Source organism: Erythrolamprus reginae, chromosome Z, assembly GCF_031021105.1.
Source record: "Erythrolamprus reginae isolate rEryReg1 chromosome Z, rEryReg1.hap1, whole genome shotgun sequence".
Lineage (NCBI taxonomy): Eukaryota > Metazoa > Chordata > Lepidosauria > Squamata > Dipsadidae > Erythrolamprus > Erythrolamprus reginae.
Window position 1 is genome coordinate 12,973,036 of NC_091963.1, and position 27,785 is coordinate 13,000,820.

General features: G+C 38.6%; 1 protein-coding gene across 1 annotated transcript in view; it reads right to left on the reverse strand.

Annotated features, from left to right (window-relative positions):
• Positions 1–27,785, reverse strand: part of PTPRN2 (protein tyrosine phosphatase receptor type N2) — a 797,416-nt gene that overhangs the window by 432,947 nt on the left and 336,684 nt on the right. The window lies entirely within an intron of this gene.

The window sequence follows — 27,785 nt, forward strand, 5'->3', positions numbered from 1 at the left end:
TATGGAACAAACTGAAACTGGAGTTGAGGCTGCTTTCTTGTTAAAAATTTAGGGAGGGTTTTAAAATATACCTTTTATTTAGGTGAGCTTTAATATTTTACTATTTTCCCTAAATTTTTACAAGTGGGTATTGGTCAAATTATTTATATTATTTACATTAACTTGTTAAATTCATGATCCCACCTTAGCCTGAATGTGTTGGATTTGCAAATTTCAGAATTCTAAAGTAGTATGATTTTAGTTAGAAATTCAGCAACTTGCAATCCCAACTCTCTGCAACGTGGAATATTTTTATAGGTTGGAAAATATATGAATAACTCTCATATCTATTGACTCTCTTTTTTAAAAAAAACAACCTAGTTTATACAATGAATTCTGAGGGCGAGAAATTTCATGATCAATGGAACAACTTGCCTCCAGAATTTGTTCCAACACTGGAGGTTTTTAAGAAGAGACTGGACAATATTTTTTTGTCTATCAAATTGATTCTTGCTTGAGCAGGAAGTTGAAGTAGAAGATATCCAAGGTCCCTTTCAATTCAATTACTCTGTTAATTTGTTATTCTGAGATATTCCTTTCCTTTGATTCTGGAAGACTCAGATAAAAAGGGGGGAGGACCTTTGCGAGTTCTTCCTGTAAGTACTGTAGTTTAATTTTTAAGATTGTTTGTATTTTCTACTTTATTATTTAAATTAACAAATAACAATAAAGTTTCCAAAGAGCTTTTCTCTAAGGGAACAATTCAACAGTTTGATATCCTTTTTTAAAAAACAGGCACTTTTAAATAAATATGCATGTATATTTTTATAAAAACCAGCTACTTACCTATCTGGAACATTGTTAAAACAAAGACATTCTATGCCATATGCAGTTAAACTAATGAGGAAACTATCAGTGGTTCCTCCTACTGAAGGAAGGTAAAAATAAGTCTCTTTTTCTTGAAGTAAGAAATGTAAAATGCCAATTGCTTTAGGACAAAATGTCTTACAATATTTATTTTTATGGGATACTAAGTAAATGTTTTGATAATATGGAGGAATCCAATTACAAATACTTACAAACACTTAGTATTTAATTTAGTATTCAGTCTGGTTTTTTAGCAAGACAATGATTATGTCATTTATGTATACCTTCCCCAGATTTTGAAAAGCTTTTTGAAATAATTATTAATATCAAAAATTAATCCTTATTTTCAGGCATTCCACACCAAAATAAAATAATTATCTTTGCAGAAATCTGATCAAAAATATTTCTTAGTAGAAATCTGCTTCTAAAAAGGCTGGATATGAATAGATCTCCAAGTTGATTGATTTATTATTATTAATTCTATAACTTGTTCATCCATTTTCTTTGATGATACTTATACAATATCACATTTCTACTCAGACAAAATATGTGGACTCACATTTTGTAACAGCACTTCAGACTTATTCCCTAGAGTCAGTTTTCTAGATTTTAATAGGCTCTTTGCAACATGTTTTATCACTAGCCTACTTCAGTAAACAAAAATTCAGCCATGACTCATTTTGATGAACAGTAATGACAACTCCCAGCTTTGCTCTCAGTTGAATCTCAGAAAACATGGGAAGGCAGGGACTGATATGATACACAGCTGGCGTTAGTAGAAATAGTAGACATAGGGAAATTGCACAGAAGAATTATTGCTCGAAGATGTCACACATAGGATCATGACCATAACCATTCTCTATATCTCTAAAGACAAAAACAGTAAAATAGTTCTAATTCTCAAGCACTAGCCTCCACATTTTATTACTCAAATTAAATAAAGTTATGAAGCATTTATGTTTTGAAGGAAAAGATACTTTAGAGTGTTCCTTAAACCAAAGGCAACTTTCTCAAGAGATTCCAGGAAAAGATATACCAATTTAATAAGTTGTCATCAAGTGCTAAGTCAGCTCATTCTATCCAAACCCTTGCATGGATTATAATTAATTATAATAATTAGTCAAACAGCATAGTTGACAATAGGATTAATAGGCAGAGTTGTGTTTAAATTCAAGTCCTTAGTGGTCATGAAACTTAGTTTAATGAATATCACCTGGAGTTGCTGGATATACCTCTATAGATATCTAACAAATAAATTTGAAATGTAAATGTATCTGTGAAAATATACTGCCACTCATTTTAAAAAGTTTGAATTTGATCCTGGCTATTAATTCAAATCTCAAATCATCAATATTTGATATCTGCTGATCTAAATTAAAATCTTATATGTTATTTTAACTTTTCATTGGGAACCACCCAAAGCAGTTAGAAGATGAGGGGTTATATAAATGTTTTGAATAATTAAAATATCTTTCTTACATATAAATCTGTGGATGATTGTAATAAATTAGCATTAAAAATTCCTCTAAACCTAAGAAAACATCCAATGGCAATTATGAAACAATGTTGTAGTCAAATTAGGATTTCTAACCCATATTTTAAGTAACTATTTTTAATGTATACATTTTTTTTAAAAAAAATCATTAATTGCAAAATTATTCAGTTCCAGAAATAAATAATGCTTGATGTAAGACTGCCAGATTGTGATTTGTAAGGTCATTGCAGCTTATGTTAATACATATGAAAAGGTTACCATTGTTTTATTTCACAGATTTCCTACTGCCCTAAAACATAAAAAGCCCAAAAGATTACTGAGCAAACTTTCTTAGCTAGCTTAGAATTTTCTAATCCAGCAAGAAATTAAATAAAAGAATAGGTTCTACAAACAGAAACTTTGCAAATGCTAATTGGAATGTTTCGGCCTCCTGTAGGTTGTTGTGATAATATGTTTCCAAAAGAAAAAGCTCAGTCCTATCAATAAATATTGTATAGTTTTACAACAGTTAAGATTCTTAACTACATTTATTTAAAAGCCACCAGGCTAGTCCTATGTATTATTGGTAAGTTATGTAATTATATCATTGTTTTAACTTAAAGTTTCAGAATATTATTTAAAATGGTTGAAAGTTACTGTGGGAAACCTTAATTTTAAAGGCTTGCATGCTAACTTAAAAAAAAAATCAAAATATTTAAGAACAAACTCAGGAGAGCTATTTTACTTCCTGTTTGCTTGGATTCGATCCTAAAGCAACCAAAATGTAAGATAAATAATATTTAGATTTTTTTTTAAATAAGGCAACCTGCTTTTCATAAGAAGTTACTTATAGATGTCACAATGAGATGACCCAAAAGAGTTGCTTCATGCTAAAGTTTTAAATGTTAAGCTAGCGAAACAGAACCACATAAGGACCAAGTAATACACCACTTGCAGTCCAGCGTCTGCAACCCGCAGCTCTGGAGCTGCATGTGCTCTTTCATCCTTCTGCTGCGGATCCTCATCTTAGAAACATAGAAACATAGAAGACTGACGGCAGAAAAAGACCCCATGGTCCATCTAGTCTGCCCTTTTACTATTTCCTGTATTTTATCTTACAATGGATATATGTTTATCCCAGGCATGTTTAAATTCGGTTACTGTGGATTTACCAACCACGTCTGCTGGAAGTTTGTTCCAAGGATCTACTACTCTTTCAGTAAAATAATACTTTCTCATGTTGCCTTTGATCTTTCCCCCAACTAACTTCAGATTGTGTCCCCTTGTTCTTGTGTTCACTTTCCTGTTAAAAACACTTCCCTCCTGAACCCTATTTAACCCTTTAACATATTTAAATGTTTCGATCATGTCCCCCCTTTTTCTTCTGTTTTCCAGACTATATAGATTGAGTTCATTAAGTCTTTCCTGATACGTTTTATGCTTAAGACCTTCCACCATTCTTGTAGCCCGTCTTTGGACCCGTTCAATTTTGTCAATATCTTTTTGTAGGTGAGGTCTCCAGAACTGAACACAGTACTCCAAATGTGGTCTCACCAGCGCTCTATATAAGGGGATCACAATCTCCCTCTTCCTGCTTGTTATACCTCTAGCTATGCAGCCAAGCATCTTCCCCCCCAAAGTTCAAAATCTTTATGTTGCATGCAGAAATAAAAAAAATGTTTTCTATGTAGCAGTTCATTGATTACATAAATACAATATAGTATAATTATTTTATACATAGCATAAGGGTAAAAAAAATGATATATGCAGTGTTATCTTCATTTTAGATGTCAAAAGGTTTTTGTGACTCCTGGTGTTTTCTTTTTTGGGGGAAATGGGCCCAAATATCTCTTTGAGTGTTTAAGATTGCCGACCCCTGACTTAGTCAATCAGATAGAGTCAGAAAGGGACTGAGAAACATAATAAGTAATGCAAAACTGTAAGGAACCAGTATGACTTATTCACCTCATTTCATGATCTTCCTTCTTGAAGTGCTTTAGAAGTTTTCAGATATGATTGAATTCTAAGACATTTCAATGTAAAAATTAAAAATGTATTTACATTCATAAACTTAGAGTAGAGCAAACCTATTAAATTTTAAGGGGTATTCTAGGAAATGATATTTTCCCTTCAAAGGCTATCACATTACAGAATCTACTGAGATCTGCAAACCCTATTTAAGGAATTGGAGCATAACTGGTGATGGGTTCCTAATGGTGCGGCTTGGAGCGCCTTTCCAGTAGCAGCTCGCCAACTACACAATTCTGGTTCAACGGATTTGGTATGTCTTTGCCAGTCCATGTGCACCATCTTTCCCCCCAATTTTCCATGATTTTCAGCTTTCTGAGCATGCACAGAAGAAAAATCACCCCTCTGCACATGCACAAAAGCAAAATTGTGCTGGGGGGGTGCATGCTTGTGTGAGCATAGTGAGCGTGTGCATGTGTGAAACTTCATGATGTGCATACAGTGCACCGGTAGGAAAAGATAAGCAACCGACCCCTGAGCTTAACACACTAGCAGAGCAGAAGAAACAATCATACATGTTAACTAGATGTAAAATATAAAGAACATTCAAACAATCTGACTTTATACAACGCTATAGTATTTGTTTATTGTTACATTTATAATCTTAGTATTCTCGGATGTTGCAAGTTAGGAATTGTGGCTTAAACAATAATCAGGGAGACCTAGTTAAATTTCTACTGGACTAAGAAGTTCATTTGGTAAGATCTTCCTCTCCCACCCCTCCCCTTGTTCTCCTCTACCCCTCCTCCTCATCCACCATCTCCTTTCCTCAATCTATCTCACAAGTTGATTGTTGTGGCGGTGAAATGAGCTCCATATACAGATCATGTACTTTGAAAAAAAAACAAAACAAACCTGGGAAAAAAGTACATGAGACAAATGCTTATGATTAGGTCTCTGTCTAATCAAGAACCATTTGATCTTTTATTTGATCTTTTATTTTATTTATCCATCTGATCTTTACATACAGAAAATGTGATATCCATGAGAAATATACTATGCGCAAGAAATAACTTTTTAAAAATATATATTAAAAAGATGTTGTTCATCTCCAATAGCAGTATTTAGAAGTAAATAATCACTTACTTACTATGCCTGATCACAGTAGTACCGTAACATAATCCAGATGAGTTAATATTTGAACATCATTACAAAGGAATATCAATACACGTACACACTGTTATCAGATTAGCAGCCAGACTGGTAACTATGACAACAAGGGGTCAAGAAAGCTGGCCAACATTCAACATTTTTTTTTTTTATCCCCACGTCTCCTTGGAGTGAAACACGAGTGCTTGCAACTCTCAGATCTACCCTTGTCTTTGAATGTCCGTCTAACACAGAGTAGAACTAAGCCAATTAACTTTTACCAAATTGGAAGAATTGCAAAGAACTGTCAAGGCTGTTTTTATCAATTACCCTTCACTTCATTTTCTTGCAATCAAAAACTTCCACCTCATGCAACAAAACAAAATAGCAATGCTAATCACAAATCTACTAATTGCATTTTCAAAGACCCACAGCCAACAGATGAAACAGATTGAGCATGAGAACTAAGTTTTTCCACTCACTGCTGTAAATTAGCTCAAAAATCTATATTAAAATAGATACAGAATTTTAAAATCTCCCCTTTGTTCTTCACTGAATTTAGCTCCTTTTTTTTACATTTCAGAATGTTGAGTAAAATTTCCATTTCTAAAATTTGAATTCCAAACAAATTACATTAGTAATTTGAGCAGCCAAGATGATGTCTATATGGCCATATTGTGATTCACTTTAAAAATGGTATATATATGTGTGTGTGTGTGTGTGTGTGTGTGTGTGTGTGTTTTATGTTGGAAGCTGATGAGGCCAGAACAAGGCCGAAATGGTGCCATCCTAGTCTCTCTTAATTTTAAAATTTCAGCAAAAAACATGTGATATATATATATATATACTTATATATACATACATACATACATACATACATACATACATACATACATACATACAGTGGTACCTCTACTTAAAAATTTAATTCATTCCGTGACCAGGTTCTTAAGTAGAAACATTCTTAAGAAGAAGCAATTTTTCCCATAGGAATCAATGAAAAGCAAATAATGTGTGCAAACCCATTAGGAAAGAAATAAAAGCTTGGAATTTGGGTGGGAGGAGGAGGAGGAAAAGGAGGAGTCACTGCCGAAGGAAGGAGGTGAGGTGAGGTGAATCAAAAAGATCCAAAACTTTAAGGCTTTAAAAAAAAGAGGGACTCTGAGGCGGCGAGGAGGAGCATGCACCTCCCATACACCCGGCTCGAGGCTGCCTCCCATACACTGCCTCCCATACACTGGCTGCTCTCGCTCGCTTTGTAGCCGGTGCTTTTCCTTCACTGTGGCGACTCCTCTGCTGCCCAGAGCGAAGGGAGGGTTTCTTTTCTCTGGGCGCTGGACTGCCAAAGCCTTAAGGGCCACCAAAAGGCTCCTCTGGCAGCCAAGAAAAGCCCGAGATGGCCGGGATTAAAGGGGGAATGGCAAGAAACTGGCCGGGCTTTTGTGCCACTCTCAAATTGTTCTGGGCTCGGGTTCTTAAGTAGAAAATGGTTCTTAAGAAGAGGCAAAAAAAATCTTGAACAGCCGGTTCTTATCTAGAAAAGTTCTTAAGTAGAGGCATTCTTAAGTGTAAATATATACCACTGTATATTTTTATAAGCATATTAATGAAATTGATTAGAAAATCCAAAATGATACATGCCTTTTTTCTTGTTTAATTTTAGATACCTGGATATAAATATTACATGCTTCCTGGAAGGTACAAGGAAGATTGAAGTGTCCCATAAGCAATCACTTGTTCCATAAGTCAACTGATTTTTCAAACACATTCATAAGAAAATTCACATTTAAGAGTCTTTGTTGCTTTCTGTAAATAACATTAATTGTAGCTTTCAGATTCTTCTTCAGAATCAAAGATAGTCTCATTTCAATATCTGATATGCATAAGATGCAATATTCAAGTCAGAAAAAACTTGATAAAGTGGAAGGCAGAATATATTATTGAAATATATATTATTCCACTCTATTAACATGTATTATTATATATGATTGGCATTCATTTTAAAACTCACACTTTTTCCTTCCTATTCCATAACCAGTGTATGCAATTGGCAGCTAAAGGGGGGGGGAGAATGTTGGTTCCTGGCAAACTGAAAATGGAGATTTCAACAAATATTATAAATTGCATGACATGATATTGTGCAGGTAATCATCACTTAACAATGATAATTGGTGTTGGAAACTAATTAAGCAACACAATAATAAAACACAATGTCAGGTGACCATGCTGACTTTCTAAGGCAATTGTGGTAGTTTCAGTTGTGACTATTAGGTAAGTCCTACCTAGTTTTAGCATCTTACAGTCACTTGTGACATCCTGCTGATTTCCCCATTGACTTGTTCATCAGAAGCTGGCAGTAAAGGCTACAAATGGCAACTGTATGACTTGCAGGATGTTGCATCTATCCCAATTGTGATCCAGTTGCCAAGCATCCAGATCATGATCACATGACTGTGTACTCACTATAATGACTATGTGATTGTAAGTTCACTTGTTCGACAGTCCCATGGAAACTTTGAATGAGTGATTGCTGAATAAGAACTTGCTGTAAATTTCAAATTTAAAGAAAGAATTTCTTATATTTCTGACCTGAATTAGAATCTGAGTGCCAATACCATAAAGATTTAATTTTTTAACAAAATATTAAAATTTGTTGTAAATTCAAAACCAGAAGCACACACACATGACTGATTCAGTGGGATTCAATAACCTCTTTATAAACATTACACACACACACACGTACATATATACATACTGCTCTAAAAAATAAAGAGAATACTTAAGCAACACAATATAACTCCAAGTAAATCAAACTTCTGTAAAATCAAACTGTTCACTTAGGAAGCAACACTGATTGACAATCAATTTCACATGCTGTTTTGCACATTCAACTTTGTACAGAACAAAGTATTCAGAGAATATTTCAATAATTCATATCTAGAATGTGTTTTTTGAGTGTTCCCATTATTTTTTGAGCAGTATATACATATATATACAGAGACAGATACACACACACACACACACACACAATACCACAAGTAGAATTTTTCTCCAATCAGTTACAATTAAACACAAGTAGGAGAGTTAGCTTCATTACAGCAGAGTTCAGAGAGCATAGAGTAGACACAGGGAACAGAGTGAACTGAACCACATCCTGCCTTCCAGTTTCAGTTTTGATTCTCTGCACAAACTCAGAGGTGGTTAGCTCCCATTGGCTGACTTAGTTGCAATGCCTATTCATTGGCTAACCTTGTTAATATGGCTATCCCAGTTCATGAATACCTTAACACAAGATATGAAATATATAAATAAAATAAAACAGTTTACATCTGTTCAGCAAGCCAGCAGAGGAGAACAGTGATTCTGGATTCATCATAAGTGAAAATGGAGACTCCTCTGATTCCACAGGAGAATTTGTATCCAAACATCACGCATACCTTTGATGGAATTACACTTTACTGCACGTAACTACAACTTTCTAGAACAGGGGTCCCCAAACTTTTGGACTTCAGGGACCACTAAATTCATAATTTTAGACCACTAATATGATCTGACTAATGACTGACTTGATAGGACAGAACAGAACAACAGAACAGAACAGAATAGAATTCTCTATTGGCCAAGTGTGATTGGACATACAAGGAATTTGTCTTTGGTGCATACGCTCTCAGTGTATATAGAAGAAATATATATATAGGTGTGGCTAGGTGGTGATGGGTGGATGTGACCAACTTGATGTCACTCATGTTGAGGGGGATCTTGCCAATCTCTACTTGTCCCTCCCCTCCCAGCCACTCTTCCTCTGCCAGCCTGGGCTTCTTGGGACCCCAATAGGAAGCAGATGGAGCTAAGCAGACACCACGATTGTTGGCAAAATGATTGGCTCAATTCAAATTGGATCTGACCGAGAAGGAGGCTCAGCAGAAGCACCTCACTGAGGACTGTGAGCACAGGCTTTCCCAGCAAATGGAAGACCTGCAGGAATGCAAGGCCAGGTATCGGGGCCTGGAGGCTCAGTGGGATGAGATGGTCAGTTCCAGTTTCCATGGCCTTCTGGCTCTTTGCCCCCAGTGGCACTTTCCTACAGCCTTTCTTTCTTTCTTTCTTTCTTTCTTTCTTTCTTTCTTTCTTTCTTTCTTTCTTTCTTTCTTTATACCTTTCTTTCTTTCTTCCTTCCTTCCTTTCTTGATTTGATTTTTTAATGCCACCCTTTGCCTTAGACTCAAGGCGGCTTACAACATGTTAGCAATAGCACTTTTTAACAGAGCCAGCACATTGCCCCCCCCAATCTGGGTCCTCATTTTACCCACCTCAGAAGGATGGAAGGCTGAGTCAACCTTGAGCCGGTGATGAGATTTCAACCGCTGATCTACAGTCAGCTTTAGTGGCCTGCAGTATCGCACTCTACCTGCTGCGCTACCTCATCTCCTTTGCCCAAAGCACCGCACCAAGAGGCCAAAGCAGACCCCAAGTCAGAATTTCTGTCCTCTTCCAACCCACCCAAAAAGACCCTAAAGGGGGAAGATCTCTGCAGCAGCACAAATGTTCACACCTCAGAGCCTATAGTTTGAGTTTATATTGCACCAAATCAGGGGTTCCATTCTCTGATTCAGTGCAATATTTAAAAAAATGCAAATAATTTTTCTGTGGACCACCAGAATTTTCTCATGGATCACCATGGTCCAATTGGTGACCACTGTTCTAGAAGACAACTAATCGTATTCTGCCTGAGGACATGGATGTTTCTATCTTTCTTGCTATGACTTTTCTCCATTGAAGTTTTCCCAGTGCCTGGAAAAGTTTTCACCAAGAATAAGATTCAGTCTTTCACTTTGGTAAAAAGAAGATTCTTTGAAGTATAAAAGTGACCTCTCTAAAGTGCCTTACTTTATGCCTACAAATATTGCTGCATTCAATGATTTTCTTGCATTGGTCCCTCACTGTGAAATGTAGAATGAAATGTTTTATCATTAGAAAGTGTTTTATTGACAGCAGCTATTTTCAATTGCTCTGAGGATTCTTTTGAATTTAAATTTAGTAAATGAACTGTATCAATTTATATTGTAATTATACTGGCTTTATTTGGCTAGCGTAGGAAGAGCCCATGAAAAAAAACTCAGTATTGTACCAAACAAGAGACAAACAAATATTTCAGAGTCCAAATATAAGTTGCATGTGCTGAGTCTGAATAGGTTTGCACATGGCTGAGATGGTATCATAATCCAGCGATGGCAAACCTTTTTTTTACTCGGGTGCCTAAAGAGCATAGGGTGTGCTATCACGGATGCACAAGTGCCCACGCCCATAATTCAATGCGTAGGATAGGCAAAAACAGCTTCTCACACACCCCTGGAGGCCCTCTGGAGGCTGGAAACAGCCTGTTCCCCAACTTCTGGTGGGCCCAGTAGGCTTGTGTTTCACCCTCCCCAGGCTCCAAAGGCTTCTCTGGAGCTGGGGGAGGATAAAAACGCTCTTCCCCCATTCCCCGAGGCACTTTGGAAGCCGAAAACACCCTCCCAGAGCCTCTGTGCAAGCCAAAAGCCAGCACACACATGCATTTTGGAGCTAAGCTAGGGCAACGGCTCATGTGCCAGCAGATATGGCTCTGTGTGTGCCACCTGTGGCACCTGTGCCATAGGTTCGCCCTTACTGTCATAATCTGAAGAGTAGACAGATGCCAACAAACTGTTTGCCTGGAGGAGATGCTGTATGGTTAAAAAAAAATCAGTACTAAATAGTAGCACATATTTCCATCTCATTGTCAGTTAAGACAATAAGGGACAACAAGGACAAAGTGTCACATCTATATATACCACATTCTCCCATTTTACTCTATACCCCCCATGCTATGATTAACATATGATCTTGTTCCATGTCTGGCTGAAAATGATTGCCTTTTCCTGTAATTTATTTCCCTAATTTCTCATTTATATCAAATGCAACAATTAGCACTACGAGGGTCAGGGAATAAATGTGAAGGGTTAATAAGAACCAATCCTGGATTCAAATAATAATTACATAAATGAGGTCTTTCACAGTGATGAAATGCAACTGTAGATTAAATTGCTCCCCTTCTCCACCCCATTTTTGTATCTGCCACACAGACTGTATCATTCCATTGTCTGCGTTACAAAGAAGGAGTGATCATCGCTGACCTTTTCTATGGCAGCAATATAATATATATATATATATATATATGGAAAAGTTTCTTTTTAAAAAAAGAGAGCCTGTGCTACTATAAAGCAACTTTAACTGCTTCAGTATGCCAAATGCATATCACACTGTGAACCATCACAGCAGTACATAGTATTGATTTAGAAAGAGACCAGAGGATTGGCAAGGTAGATAAGGCATAGTATGCTCTCTGGAGCTTATGCATTATTTAGCCTTCACAGTTTCATCAGAAGTTGGTGCCTACATGGATTTTTTTTTTTTCCAAATGACAGAATTTCTCTTCTGCAGGCAAAGCAGCCATCATCATAGAAGAGAGAACAGTAACATCGAACATACCAGAAATTGTGCATCAGGATGTTTTTATTCTTGGCGGAAGTAAGCAGAAAAGAGTAAGAAGGGTCCATGCAAGTTTGGGGGCAAAAATGAAGCTCATTAATGCATGTGACCAAATGAAAGTGAATACCTGAAGGGAGAGGGAGCATATTTCAGCCTTATGCAGCCATTATTTTATTTATTTAATTGGATTTGTCTGCCGCCCCTCTCCGAGGACTCGGGGCGGCTCACAGTATGTACAGAAAAACAAGAAACAATAATAGCAATCCAATTAATACATTAAAAAACAGTCTTTAAAATTCTAATTACAAAAAGAAAAACCATCAATATCATTCATTGAACAATCAAACTAAAGCATTCATTCGTCAGGGGGGAGATCTAAAGAACCCCAGGCCTGGCGGCAAAGATGAGTTTTTAAACTCTAGCGGAAGGCGAGGAAGATGGGGGCAGTGTGAATCTCTGGGGGAACTGATTCCAGAGGGCCGGCGGCCCCACAGAGAAGGCTCTTCCCCAGGTCCCGCCAGCCGACATTGTTTGGTCGACGGGACCCTAAGGAGACCAACTCTGTGGGACTTCACCAGTCGCTGGGATTCGTGTGGCAGAAGGCGGTCTCGGAGATAGTCTCGTCCTATGCCATTACTAATATATCCCCAGGGCAGTGCTTCTCAATTATAAACATTTAAACATTTTGTAAACATTTTGTGCACACATACCCAACTCTCGGATCTGGGCCCCAATGGAATTTTAGTGTTAATATTTATTATTTTATTTATTGTAAGCTGCAAGCAAACTATTGCATTCACCCTATTTTAAGGTGACTCATTTTCTCCTTGATGTGGGGGGAGTGAAGGAGCCCTTACAGGGCAGAGTTGAGGAGTTTGTGCAGTTCTTGTCAGATAAATACACTCAGATTCGGACAGACCTGGACTCTGATTGGGCAATTTCAACTGTATGGGATGAGTTTGAGCCTATGACCCATGAGAAAATTGACAAGACAGTAAGGAGCGATGAGTTCCTCCACTTGTTTGTTGGAACTGTGCCCCTCCTGGCTGGTTTCTGCCAGCAGAGAGGTGACACAAGGCTGGCTACAGGCTATAATTAACTCATCCATGAGAGAGCAGTCTTTCTCACAACCATTACAAGAAGCGTTTGTGAGACCTATCCTCAACAAGTCTTCCCTGGATCCAGCAACTGTAGCGAACCTTTGTTCTAAAAACCATGAAATTTCAATATCTGTCTTTCCCATGACCATGGGAAGAACTCAATAGGTGGATAAAAATGCCAAACTCAGTTTAAACATCTGGCTGACTGTGAGATGAACGGTAATAATAATACCTGGCAAAACTAATTAATAATGAAAAATTCAACAAAGGGAACAGCACCAGGGAACTACAGGTCATTTACTTGCCTACCAACAATTTTCAGATTGCTAATTGGTGTGATAACTGATGTAATGCAACAGCATCTAGTCAAAAGCATGCTCTTTTTACCTTAGAAAACTGCCCAGACATTAGAAGAACAAAAGACCAGCTCCTTACCACCATTTTTAGCCGCTCTGAGTCTTTGGAGAGGGGTGGCATACAAATCTAATTAATAATAATAATAATAATGATAATGATAATAATAATAATAATAATAATAATAATAATAATAATAATTTTGCCACAAAGCAGGTAGATGTGCAAGAGATGAAGAATACAGTAGAGAATATAAGGAAAATCAAGAATATAAGGGTTAGAGAAATGAGAATGAAAATACTACATAAGTGGTACCCCACACCAGAATGTTAAGAATACTTGTTGGCACGGGTGTCAAGATAAGGGAGTGTTTATGCATATGTTTTGGGAATGCCCGGTAGTGCAGAAATTCTGGAAAGAAGTGCAAGAGGATATTAATAGCATGTTAAATATACAATGGACAATAGCAAAGGAAATGGTGGTATTAGTTAAAATGAAGGAGATGGGAGAATTTAGAGAAATAAAAGAAGCAGTGATAGAAAGCGCTCAGGTCCTAGGCTGGAAGGATGCAACAAAATGGACAATACAAAATTGGTATTGGTACATGGTGGATCATATTCAGTTTAAGATTATGGATAAGAGGATGAATTCAGCCAATGAAACTAATCTGTGGGAACTGATGGGATGATGGGACAAGGTAAGAGGATATGTGGTTAGTAGAATTCGAGACCAAGGTATAAAGAATAAATTAGAATTACTTTATAATATGTAAATAGATCTATTGCTCTTATGTTAAAATGGTATATAGAAAATATGCCCCTATTTTGGTGGAGGGGCATGAATGTTGCTTGGTGGTGGGTGCTTTGAGCATTGAGCACATTGTTATGTGTTGTGTGAATGTTTTATTATTATTCTACAAATCAATTAATTTTTTTTTAAAAGATCAGGTCCTAATTCACAAGATGATTTTGGAGAATTGTGGAAGGAAGACCAAATAGAATAGAGTTTGGATTATTACAACAAGGCATTTGATTCCCTGCAAAACAACCACTGGCAAAGACACAAGACCATGTATAGGGTGGGTCTGGATTCCCCCATAGATTCACATGAGAAAGGATTTATCAGATAAGAATCTATTATTATTATTATTATTATTATTATTATTATTTATTAGATTTGTATGCCGCCCCTCTCCAAAGACTCGGAGCAGCTCACAGTAAATAATAATAAATTATTAAAAATAACACAATAAAACAGTACAAATCCAATTGATTAAAACAATTTAAAAACCCTTAATATAAAAAGCAATCATTAGGGCTCTAAAAAAAACCTTATTTGGGGAGAGTAACAATGAAAATGTCCATTCTCCATGCTCTGATCAATGGGGGAGTCCAGGATGGGACACTTTGGCAGTCCTAAGTGTGGGAAACGATCTGGTTTGGACTTCTCCCTCGACTAAAACCCATTGGAGGACCCTCCTGTCAAAGGCAGCCTCAGCCAAGACATAAGCATCTAGACGATAATGTCTGATAAAAGGAGAGGGGGCCGACCAGATTGCCACCCAGGAGATCTCCTCCACTAACACTAATACTCCTAGTTGAGTGTGCCATGATGCCCCTAGGTACTAGGAGTGATTGAAGCTCATAGACTATACAGGCCCTCAGCCACCAATCCACCATGGAAGATATTAGCTTTTGGCCCAGGGTTGATGGCAAGAATGAGACACAGCAGAAGAAAGAACTAAATGTAAAGAGGACTACTTGACAAGGGAGCAAGAGCAAGTATGCTTGGCTCATTCCTTTGAAATAGAGCAGTTACAAAACACAACCTAGGAAGCCAAAAACCTACTAAGTGAGATTATATCTACTTCTTACACTTCTTACACAAGGCAACACAACTGTTTCAAATGAAGAAATGACTTGCAATGTCCTCAAAAGATGTTTCTTATGACAAAACAAGCCTCAACCAAAATTCAGTGTGAACGTTCCCGTTTCTTTTTACCATTATTTAAAACTAAATACTTTTCCAATACCCAGTGTGAACAAATTATCATTAGAGATAATGATAATTACATTCATTCAAACATGCAACCCATCATTTCTTGTTGCTATGGTTTCGAATTGAACCCATATTCCCAGCTTCATTTTAATATGTACAATGGGTTAAATCTGAAAGTGAATACATAGGGTCAGAATGAAAAAGGGGATCAAAGGTGCATTTGTATTTATTCTTACATAGCATAAACTATTTGCTACAGTATTTTTAGAAATATCAATATATAATTGGATGTAAGCAAAAACAAAATGATATCCATTGTTTCCAGTTCAAATTATGCTACATTATATTCAATGAAATAGTTGTGAGATTTTTAAGCAAAATATATTAAGTATCTTCCATAGGAAGGGTTGGGGGGACAGGCTTATAAAAGCTCCAGCAGGTCAGTTGTTGGATTCAATTCTGTTTCTGGCAGGGGTGAAATGCTACCAGTTCAACCTGGTAAAATGCTACCAGTTCAGCCTACCGGTAACTGTTGTCGCCAGTGGTTTGAAGAACCACCGCCAGATGTTGCCATAATTTTTAAACCTCTTTGCATGCACACAGCCTTCTGCGCATGTGCAAAGGGTGAAAAGGTGTGTATGACAGTGGTGCACACATAGCTCATGCTTCAAACCAGTAGGGAAGGTAAGTAGATTTCATCACTGGTTTCTGGCCTGATGTAGTAGCTTGGAGCACTAGACCTATAAAATCTGTCCAGATAGCTAGGAAACCTCTAAGGCTCCCTAACATCCCTAACCACATTTGAGACATGTGGAAGAAGAAATAAATAAGATAAAGTGAAGTCTCACAAAAAAGCACCAAAAAGTATCATACAAAAGTTTGCTGCAGCTTTGCATCTAGCAATATTAATATGAAGGTGTTGTGATTCCGTCCGAGGCCCCTCAGGGAACGGCTGATCTTCTGTCGGTTTCCTGCTCAGATGGGGAGGATGAGGAACAGGAGGTGCAGGCAGACGAGGAGGAGGAATCCCAGGCTGAGGAAGAGGGGGAACAGCCAGAGGCCCCCGAGAGGGAGCTCTCCCCAGCAAGCAGCCTGGATTCCTTAGAGGAAAATGCACAAGCAATAATCGATCTGTGACAGAGAAGAGCAACACAAAGAAGGGACCAATTGGCTAGGTACTTTCAGCACTAAAGAGGCAACAGCTGGGTTTGGGTGTGGTGCTCTCTGGAAAGGCTAAAAGGCAGACCCACCCTTCCTGGCTTGTGGAGTATTATCTTTGGGAGTCCTGGGACCTGGCTGTGATCTTTGGCGTCTTGGAATTCTGGTTTGTGACTTTGAATACTGAAACCTTGGGGGGGAAAGGTGGGGGTCTTATGCTCTACAGTGGTGGGTGTACCAGCAAGAAGTTTGCTGTATTGTCTGGACATCAGGACTCTGCTGTAAAGTCTCCTAGCCTGCCTGTTGGGAAGAACAGGTTTTTCTCTGTGTTTATTTTTCAAGCTATAAAGTACTTTTGCTTTTACCAGCGTGTCTGGCTGTTTTTTCCAGTTGGTGTTGAGGTCTGGGGGAACCCAGACAGAACAGAAGGAATAAAGCTAAGGTTGCTGTTTGCATTTGGGAAAAGCAGGTTTAGTTGGATAGAAACTTTTCCCATTCCCATTTTCCCAAAGTTCATTTCTTCTCCCAAAGAACCTTCCGAAGATTACAGTTCCGAAAATATGAAGGACATGGATTCATTCATTCATTCATTCATTCATTCATTCATTCATTCATTCATTCATTCATTCATATTCATTCATTCATTCATTCATTCTTTCTTTCTTTCTTTCTTTCTTTCTTTCCCTTACTCACATAGATTATGCAACAGGATCTACAAATGTATGTCAGGTCTTTGGCTAATTTAGCCATATCCTCACATTTTTACAAATATACCAACATCCACAGGTATTCTTATTCCACAAATAGTGGAATAAGAGTACCTAGGTAGAATAAAGTACTTATTCTACAAAAGTGTGGGAGAGAAGTATAGGAGAGAAGGAGGGGAAGACAAATGAGCTAGTGGGAAGCAACTTCTGAGAAAGTACAATTATTGCAGGCAAATTGTGGGTGCTCCAACACTGCAGGTTTTAAAGACAGATTGGAAATCATTAGTCTGAAATGGTATAGGGCAGTGATGGCAAACCTTTTTTTTCACTGGTGATATCACAATGACATCATGGAACTGGTTCAGTCGGTGCCAGTTCATGGACCCTGCCATCTTTTTTTTTAAAAAAAATGTAATTTTCTTTCTTCTTTTTTTCTTCTGAGCATGCAAAGAAGCTGGGTTTCTGGCACTGTGCATGTGGTCTCTATTTGTTTTTGGCTTTTTAAAATATGTATATTATTTTTTTCTTCTGAGTATGTGCAGAAACTGAGTTTCCAGCTCTGTTCATGCAGTCACCATCTTGTTTTCAGCTTTTGGGGGGAGAAGGTTGGATTTTTTAGCACTGTGCATGTGCATATGTGTGAAGTGCGCTCAATCAACACAGGAGGAAGTGAACCGGCAGCAAGGTATATTAGAGCCCATCCCTGAACCAGAAGATCGACCTTACAGAGGCAATACCTGAACCCAACAAGTATAAACATGTTTGAAGGGACGCAAAGGCTGTAAGCCATTCAATATATTTTAAGACTTATTTGTTTTAGGAACTGAATAATAATAATAATAATAATAATAATAATAATAATAATAATAATAATAATAATCATCGAGCTGCAACGACTCTGGCATAAGCCAATGAAAGTGGTCCTAGTGGTCCTTGGCACCCTGGGGGCAGTGCCAAAGGATCTCAGCGGACATTTGAAAGCCATCGGAATTGACAAAATCTCTATCTATCAATTGCAAAAGGCCGCTTTACTGGGATCAGTACACATAATTCGCCACTACATCACACAGTCCTAGGTGCTTGGGAAGTGCCCGACTGGTGACGAAATATGAAATCCAGCATAGTGATCTCGTTTGCTGTGTTGTATTGATAATAATCATCATCAAACATACCAAAATACTTTGGGACTTTCAATTTCCAACTGACAGGGTTTTGGAACACAATACACTAGACCTTACAAATATGGAAAAGGAAAAAAATGTGGATCATACCAGGTGACAGCCGAAAAACGATAAGAAAAATGTAACCAATATCAGGATGTCAAAATCGAACTACAATGACTCTGGCATAAAGCAGTACAGGTGGTCCCAGTAGTAATCGGTACACTGGGTGTTGTGCCAAAAGACCTCAGCCGGCATTTGGGAACAATAAACATTGACAAAATCACAATCTGTCAGTTGCAAAAGACCACTGCACTTGGATCTGCACGCATCAAATACATCACACAGTCCTAGATGCTTGGGAAGTGTTCAACTTGTGATATTGTGATACGAAACCCAGCATATAAATCTCGTTTGCTGTATATTACTGGGTTTTGTGAATAAAACAACAACAACAACAACTATAATAATCTCTTTTATTTAATTAAACATGAAAGTCAACTAAACATTTTTAAATGTGTGACAAATACCATTGACTGATAATTATGGTTGATACAGATTGCTGTCAGTATCCTAGGTATCTGTTAGTACTATGTACAAGACAGCTTGGTTTGCAATATATAAACAAGCTGACAATGAATGTTTCTATGTATTGAAGTACTATAGCTTTAAGAAGTAGTGTTGCAAATTACCAGCTGGAGCTGCCATAGGGCAATGCCTCATGTGCCCTCCGATATGGCTCCATGTGCCACACATGTCACAGGTTCTCCATCACGGTTCTGCACAGTGATATGTCTAGTCCTTGTAAAACAAAACTCTCACAATTATATGCCCAGAGAAGCATGCCTTTTCAAAGAAAGGTTAAACAAAAAAGTAAAATTGTTACAGTAATGCAATACCATTAAAAAAATAACTATAGAGGTGAGGTAGTATTTTTCTGTCTTTGCAAGAATCTGAACAGCAATAAATTACTAAAAAGCTATTAAAACCTGGTCTTGAGAGATTTTTTAAATAGCTGTGTTCTGTTAATAATTTTCAGAGGCTCTAGTTTAAAGCAGATTTGTCTATTAAATCCTAGATGTAGAAAATCTGCTTAAATTATAAAATATGTTATAGGAAATACTTCTGGATATTTTAATTTATTATGTGTAGTCAAGAAATAAAACTAATAGTTTTATTTTTTCGTATTGACATATTTTTTAAAAAAAATGATTGTACAGCCGGTAATTGCTCAGAATTGATGTAAATTCATTGACATGATAGGGTGTATATTATTTTTCTTCCATAATAAAGAATTCCCTCTACTAATTAATAAAAATCATTTTATTTAAAGCTTATGGACTATAGCGCTCAGTGCAGTGATATCTGTTAATCAGGATTCTGATAACTAATTAGTCTAAAGAATCTTATGTTGAAATGACAAAAATAATATTTAGCCCTTAGCAGGCCTTCGGAATTATGGAAACTTTGATAAAGAAACCACACAAGCTTACAGCTGAACATGTGATCATAATCAAAGAATGAATGCAGAATTCTTTTTGTAATCTCTTTACCTTATCTATTATGTATATGTTCTTGTACTGTAACTATGTGAAAGTTAGAAACCTATATTTACTTGCTTCAAAATGCACTTGGCATTCTTCCAGTCTTATGGAAGGACCCACCTTTGTTCAGCACTGAATAAAATTTGGTTTAGAGAAGGGAACTTGGAATCTGCCTTCTCATTCGTACTGAGCCACATTTAAAAATAATTGTGAACCTCTCTTTTCCTGGAGATTCTTTTGGGATTTCAGTTTGAATAAAAAGAATTCTCACCCAGGATCGGGGCCTACCTGAGGAGATCGGGGTCTACATGACATAATATTCCAAATTGCAGACAGAAGAATTGTAGTAACTTTAACAATGTAAAACTGCTTAGTCACGGTGAATGTGCAAGTTGTGCAGGTTGTGATGTGGTCTGATTGGCTGACATGTGTATTTGCATGATACGCCTTTGCATGGGTGCGACTTGTGGCTTGGCTTGAAGGTATTGTAACTTAGTATGCTTTAGAGTGGCTTGTGAATTAGTGTGGCTTGTGGTGGCTGAAAACCTGTAGCTTAGTATTGTAACTGAGATTAGTAGATAGAGAATTGTGAGTGCTTTTCATAATAACCGCTAGAGAGATAGCTACAGTGTAAATAGTGTAGGTTTGCTACGAAAGATGTAAATATTTTTCTAAGAAACTTTGCAGTACTTGTCTTCAATTATCTTCAAGATAAAGGTTCCTGATACCCTGGTCTGAGGCAGGCTGGTTAGCTGCTCTGGTTATCTGGGTGGGCTAGCTTCTGCAAAATGTTACTCCAACAGTTCACACACTGTTCACCAAAGTCTGCACCTACACTATGCTTAGATGGTCATTTGTTTCCCCAGCTTCTTGGCAGCCATCTTAGACTGCCACTTCTCCACCTCGTGGCATAGAGGGGGTAAAAGCCCTAGGGTTCAGCAGGAGAGTTGCAATCTCTCATGTAACTTCATAGGGCCCCCCTCCTTAGCTTCACTGCCTCTACAAGGTGGCTTTGGCTCCTTTTGGAGCCCACAAACAGTGAGAAGCTAGCACAGGGACAGAGAGCTCTATTATCTCTAAAATTCTAGAAACCTGATTCAGGTATATGATAATAACTACTAAGTCATCATGTGCCTTATTGTTTTGTTGTATTTATAGTTGGTACAAATTCAACCATTATATTAGATATGGCTTGCATTTTTTGTTCACTTTTCTTCCATCTTGCCTCAATATCTTGAGTAATTGTGCACAGTCACAGATGTAGACAGAATTTTCTTGGACTATAGCTAGTCCTTGACATGAGAACATCTGTTAACAATGGCTTGGATTAATAATGGCCTTCGATTACAACCTGTTTTGTGCCAAGTGTAATCAAACTGGAAATGCTCTCCACGTCTTTAAACAAACTTTATTTACAGCATTTTTTTCTCCAAGAAATCACATCATTTCATCCCCAAGCAGCTTGTTATATCTCTATACATGGCATTCCAACCTGAAGCCTCTGAATAATTACTCCGGGAGCTGCACCAAAGGTAAAATCATTGTGGTCCCCTTTTAGATAAGTCCTCAATACATCAACACTGGCAGCTTACCAAATGTCTGGGCATTTCAGCATTTCAGGCAAGGGTGATGAATCAGCAACTCTAGAGATACACAGTACATATTACTTCTCTTTCTTGTACAATTTATCCTGTCTAATCTGAAGGCTTCTAAATCTAGAATCCAGCAGTGGGTCATTGTCTCTAACATCCCCTTCTTCCTCTTCCGACTTGGAAATAGTCTTCATTAATACCTCTGCCTCCTCTTCACCCGTCTATCTCCTCTTCACCCTCTACACGGCTGGCAAGGCCATAGGCCCAATGTACCCAGACGGCTGGCAAGGCCATAGGCCCAATGTACCCATCTCCATCTAACATTATCAAAGTTGATCCAGGCTCACTCACAACACAACCCAAATTCAAACTTAAAACATTGCCTTGCCCCCACAATCATGTGATCACAATTCAGACTGTTAGAAACTCTCCTGCATTTAGAACTCACTCATATTTATGAATGGCTGCTGTGTCTCATGGTCATGGGATCATAATTAGGAATATCAATAGCATTTAGACTTATATATTGCTTTACAGTGCTTTACAGCCCTTTCTAAGCTGTTTACAGAATCAGCATATTGCCCCTAACAATTTGGGTCCTCATTTTACCCACCTCAGAAGGATACAAGGCTGAGTCAACCTTGAGCCTGGTGAGATTTGAACTGCCAAATTGCAATCAGTTGGCAGGCAGGAGAGGTAGCCTGCAGTATTGCACTCCAACTACTGCGCCATGGTGGCTTTTTAGTAGTAATGCATTTTGCCGGCTTCTGCAAAATTTCTACTGTGTAATAGAAATTCAGCAAGTAAAATTTATTTACTAAAACAGTACTGGGACAATAAAATCAAACTAGTTTAGAGAAGTGCATGTGGTTTAAGTTCCTGCCCCACTCCTCTTATCTGTGTTAGCAAAAACTTCAGAAGAGAAGGATTTAGGGGTAGTGATTTCTGACAGTCTCAAAATGGGTGAGCAGTGTGGTCGGGCAGTAGGAAAAGCAAGTAGGATGCTTGGCTGCATAGCTAGAGGTATAACAAGCAGGAAGAGGGAGATTGTGATCCCCTTATATAGAGCGCTGGTGAGACCACATTTGGAATACTGTGTTCAGTTCTGGAGACCTCACCTACAAAAAGATATTGACAAAATTGAACGGGTCCAAAGACGGGCTACAAGAATGGTGGAAGGTCTTAAGCATAAAACGTATCAGGAAAGACTTCATGAACTCAATCTGTATAGTCTGGAGGACAGAAGGAAAAGGGGGGGACATGATCGAAACATTTAAATATGTTAAAGGGTTAAATAAGGTTCAGGAGGGAAGTGTTTTTAATAGGAAAGTGAACACAAGAACAAGGGGACACAATCTGAAGTTAGTTGGGGGAAAGATCAAAAGCAATGTGAGGAAATATTATTTCACTGAAAGAGTAGTAGATCCTTGGAACAAACTTCCAGCAGATGTGGTAGATAAATCCACAGTAACTGAATTTAAACATGCCTGGGATAAACATATATCCATCCTAAGATAAAACACAGGAAATAGTATAAGGGCAGACTAGATGGACCATGAGGTCTTTTTCTGCCGTCAGACTTCTATGTTTCTATGTTTCTATGTTTCTATGTTTCTATCTGACATATAAATTATGACATATAAACAAAGCATTCCAGCTAGGAAGTCTTCATTTTCTAATTTTCCCCCCCTTCCCAATTCACACACATATAAAACACGCATGCACACACTCATACAAAAACATGTTTGATTATGTTTAGCTCTTGCACTTTTGTACATAAAAACACATAAGGTACTATAAACAAATAAATTGCTGGCACATCTTCACGAGACAGATTTTCATGCATAAGCTAATTCAGAAGCATAAAAGCTTGGTTTTAAATTCTTCTCAATGACTACCTGAACAAAGACTGAAGAGAGGCAGGAAAGGTAATATTACTCATGCATGAAGTGAGAGAATGAATATAGACATTTGCCTCTCTTTGTCTCCGAAGGCAAACTATTGACAAGAGATGCTCTCATCTGCATATGCAGCTGTCACGTCAGATTAGCTCATCAGGTAATGGAAATCTGGCCTCTGATCCAGAAAGTCTCCCTTTGCACAGAAGGACTGGGACTGTTTCAAAGAGATTGTATTATCTTAGGCAGCAGCATTAAATTAATATGCGAATGGTTGCTACCGGACAAACTTTTTTTGTTAAATATATCTTATGCATATACTCTTTTCCTCAGATATTGAATTTACATGGATTTTTGTTTACTGCTTTTAGATCTTAAGACACTATGAAGAAAGCAAAAAATAAATAAAAACCCTTGCCATGAAACAAAACCTACTGGATGAGTGGAGGAAAAAATGCAGACAGCAAACTATATTACTAAATCAAATGCTTTACGCAGCTTCAGTTTTTAATCTCAATTATATCAGAAAGCCACAAATTGCCCAGGGTTACTTAAATGATTGTTTAAAGGTCTGAACAATGAAACAAAGCAATTTAGTGTCCATCAGTTTTATTGCAATATTTTACAACTGGGGAAGATATAAATATTATTTTCAACCCAAAACATATACATTAATTCATAGCCAGAATTGCCTTCTTTCAATATCACAGGTAGATTCTAGTTCGGGCAGCACTTTCTGTTTTCATTGGCAAATAAATCAATGTGTGAACTTGAATTACAAGGGAGGGAGGGGAATAAAAAAAAATAAAAAGAATGGAAGCCAAGCAAATGGTCAGGGTTCCAGGTAAAACCCAAATTTAAATCAGAGTCCGAGTCAATAAATCAATAAAATAAAAAAAAAGCACACTTCCTAAGATATGGTCGAAAGCAATGGTCATCCCCATCTTCAAAAAAGGAGACCCCTCTCTTGTCGATAACTACAGACCAATATTACTATGCTTAAAATTCCAATTTAATTCTGGAGCCATCCTGTCATCTCTACAGGAGAACCTGAATGTGAGTTTCCCATCCAGTTGAAAGTTCACATACCTTGCCCCCCCCCCAAACTTGTCACATAGCCCACTCAGGTTGTACCTGCCTGGCTGCCTGGCAACTCCTTCTTCCTCTCTGGGGGTGGACACCTCAAACTCTCTCAATGACCTAACCCAAATAGACTTCACTGAAGACCGAGTTGAAAAAGCATTACATGACCTTAAACCTTCCCTGTCAGTTGGACCAGATGGTTTATGCACATACTTCCTAAAAAAGTTCTCTTCTGCTATAGCTGGACCACTAAGCATAATTTTTGAAAAATCCTTCAGCACTTCCTAAGTGGGGTATGATTGATTGTATGGTGGTGGGCACAGTCACTGAGCACTTGTTATATGTTGTGTGTGTGTTTTATATTATAAAAATCAATAAAAAAGCACACTTCCTAAGATATGGTCGAAAGCAATGGTCATCCCTGTCTTCAAAAAAGGAGACCCCTCTCTTGTAGATAACTACAGTGGTACCTCAAGATACGAACCCCTCGTCTTACGAACAACTCGAGATACGAACCCGGGGTTCAGAAAAAAATTGCCTCTTCTTACGAACTTTTTTCGTGTTATGAACGCCAAACCCGAACTTCCGGGTTCGGCGTTCGGAGGCTGCTGGGAAGCCCCCTGGCTGTTTTAAAAGGTCACAGCCGGGCGGCGGGGCTTCCCAGCAGCCTCCGAATGCCGAATCCAGAAGTTCGGGTTTGGCGTTCGTAACACGAAAAAAGTTCGTAAGAAGAGGCAATTTTTTTCTGAACCGTTCAGAGGCTGCTGGGAAGCCGCACGGCTGTTTTAAAAGGTAACAGCCGGGCTGGGGGGCTTCCCAGCAGCCTCCGAACGCCAAACGCGGAAGTTCGGGTTTGGCGTTCAGCTTCGGGAAGCTGCTGGGAAGCCACGCGGCTGTTTTAAAAGGTCACAGCCGGGCTGGGGGGCTTCCCAGCAACCTCCCGAACCCCGAACTTTTGCCGAACTTCCGGGTTCGGGGTTCGGGGGTTTGCTGGGAAGCCCCCCAGCCCGGCTGTGACCTTTTAAAACAGCCGCATGGCTTCCCAGCAGTCTCCAAACGCCGAACGCAGAAGTTCAGGTTTGGCGTTCGGCTTCGGGAGACAGCTGGGAAGCCGCGCGGCTGTTTTAAAAGGTGACAGCCGGGCTGGGGGGCTTCCCAGCAACCTCCCGAACCCCGAACTTTTGCCGAACTTCCGGGTTTGGGGTTCAGGAGGTTGCTGGGAAGCCCCTCAGCCCAGCTGTCACCTTTTAAAACAGCCGCGCGGCTTCCCAGCAGCCTCCGAACGCTGAACGCCAAACCCGAACTTCCGCGTTCGCCATTTGGAGGCTGCTGGGAAGCTGCGCGGCTGTTTTAAAAGGTGACAACCGGGCTGGGGGGCTTCCCAGCAACCTCCTGAACCCTGAACCCGGAAGTTCGGCAAAAGTTCGGCGTTCGGAGACTGCTGGGAAGCCCCGCCGCCCGGCTGTCACCTTTTAAAACAGCCTGGGGGCTTCTCGGCGGCCTCCCGAACGCCGAACCCGGAAGTTTGGGTTTGGCGTTCGGCGTTCGGGAGGTCGCTGAGAAGCCCCCAGGCTGTTTTAAAAGGTGACAGCCGGGTGGCAGCGTTTTTTTTGCGGGTTTTTTTTGGGTTGCACAGATTAATTTACTTTACATTGTTTTCTATGGGAAACAATGTTTCATCTTACGAACCTTTCGTCTTACGAACCTCCCCCTGGAACCAATTAGGTTCGTAAGACGAGGTATGACTGTACTGACCAAAATCACTATGCTGCGTCTCATGTAAAGTTATGGAATCAATTATAAACCAATCAATTACTCTCCATCTAGAAACTAATAATCTGCTCTCTAACAAACAATTTGGATTCACAAAAATACTATCCTGCAATCTACAGCTCCTTCACTGCAAAAACATATGGACAACTCATCTTGATCAAGGAAAATCTATAGATGCAATTTATATTGACTTCTCCAAAGCCTTTGATTCAGTGCTCCATGACAAACTACTTCTAAAACTCAAATACTATGGCATCTCAGGATTCCTCCACAGCTGGATTACTGCATTCATGTCTAACAGGCAACAAGTAGTCAAAATAGGAAGCTCCATATCCACACCCATCCCTGTTAAAAGCAGAGTCCCCCACGGTAGCGTACTGGGACCTTCGTTCTTCATTCTCTACATCAATGACCTTTGCAATCTCATCACAAGCAACTATGTTCTTTTTGCAGATGATGTAAAACTCTTCAACACCACTGATAACACAACTACTCTACAAAAAGACCAAGACTCAGTTTCTGACTGGTCCAACACATGGCAACTCCAAATCTCAACCAGCAAATGCTCTGTCCTACACATCGGCAAAAAGAATCAGAACTTCAAATACAAACTTAATAAACAAATTATCACAGATAATCCCCACTCGGACAAGGACCTTGGGATACTAATAACTAAAGATCTAAGTGCCAAAGTCCACTGCAACAACGTCGCTAAGAAGGCTTCAAGAGTTGTTAATCTAATCCTACATAGCTTCTGCTCTGAAAATCTCACACTCCTTACCAGAGCTTACAAAACTTTCGCCAGACCCATCCTAGAATACATCTCATCTGTTTGGAACCCATATCGTATCTCAGACATTAACATCCTTGAAAATGTTCAAAGATACTTCACAAGAAGAGCCCTTCACTCCTCCACTTGAAACAGAATACCCTACGAAACTAGACTTACAATCCTGGGTCTTGAAAACTTAGAACTATGACACCTTAAACATGATCTAAGTATTGCCCACAAGATTGTATGCTGCAATGTCCTGCCTGTCAAAGACTACTTCGGCTTCAACCACAACAACACAAGAGCACACAACAGATTCAAGCTTAATATTAACCGCTCCAAACTTGACTGTAAAAAATATGACTTTAGTAATCGGGTTGTCGAAGCGTGGAACTTATTACTGGACTCTGTAGTATCATCCCCTAATTCCCAACATTTTACCCTTAGACTATCAACAGTTGACCTCTCCAGATTCCTAAGAGGCGTAAGGGGTGTACATAAGCGCACTAGAGTGCCTTCCATCCCCTGTCCTATAAACTCTCCTATATCTCATATTTCTTCTCTACTATATCCTCTATAACCTTCATTGTGTATTATTGTGTATTGGACAAAATAAATAAATAAAATAAATAAATAAATATGATGGCCTTGAACTTCTCGAAAGAATACTTTGTGACTGCATCTGTTTCCTCATGAATT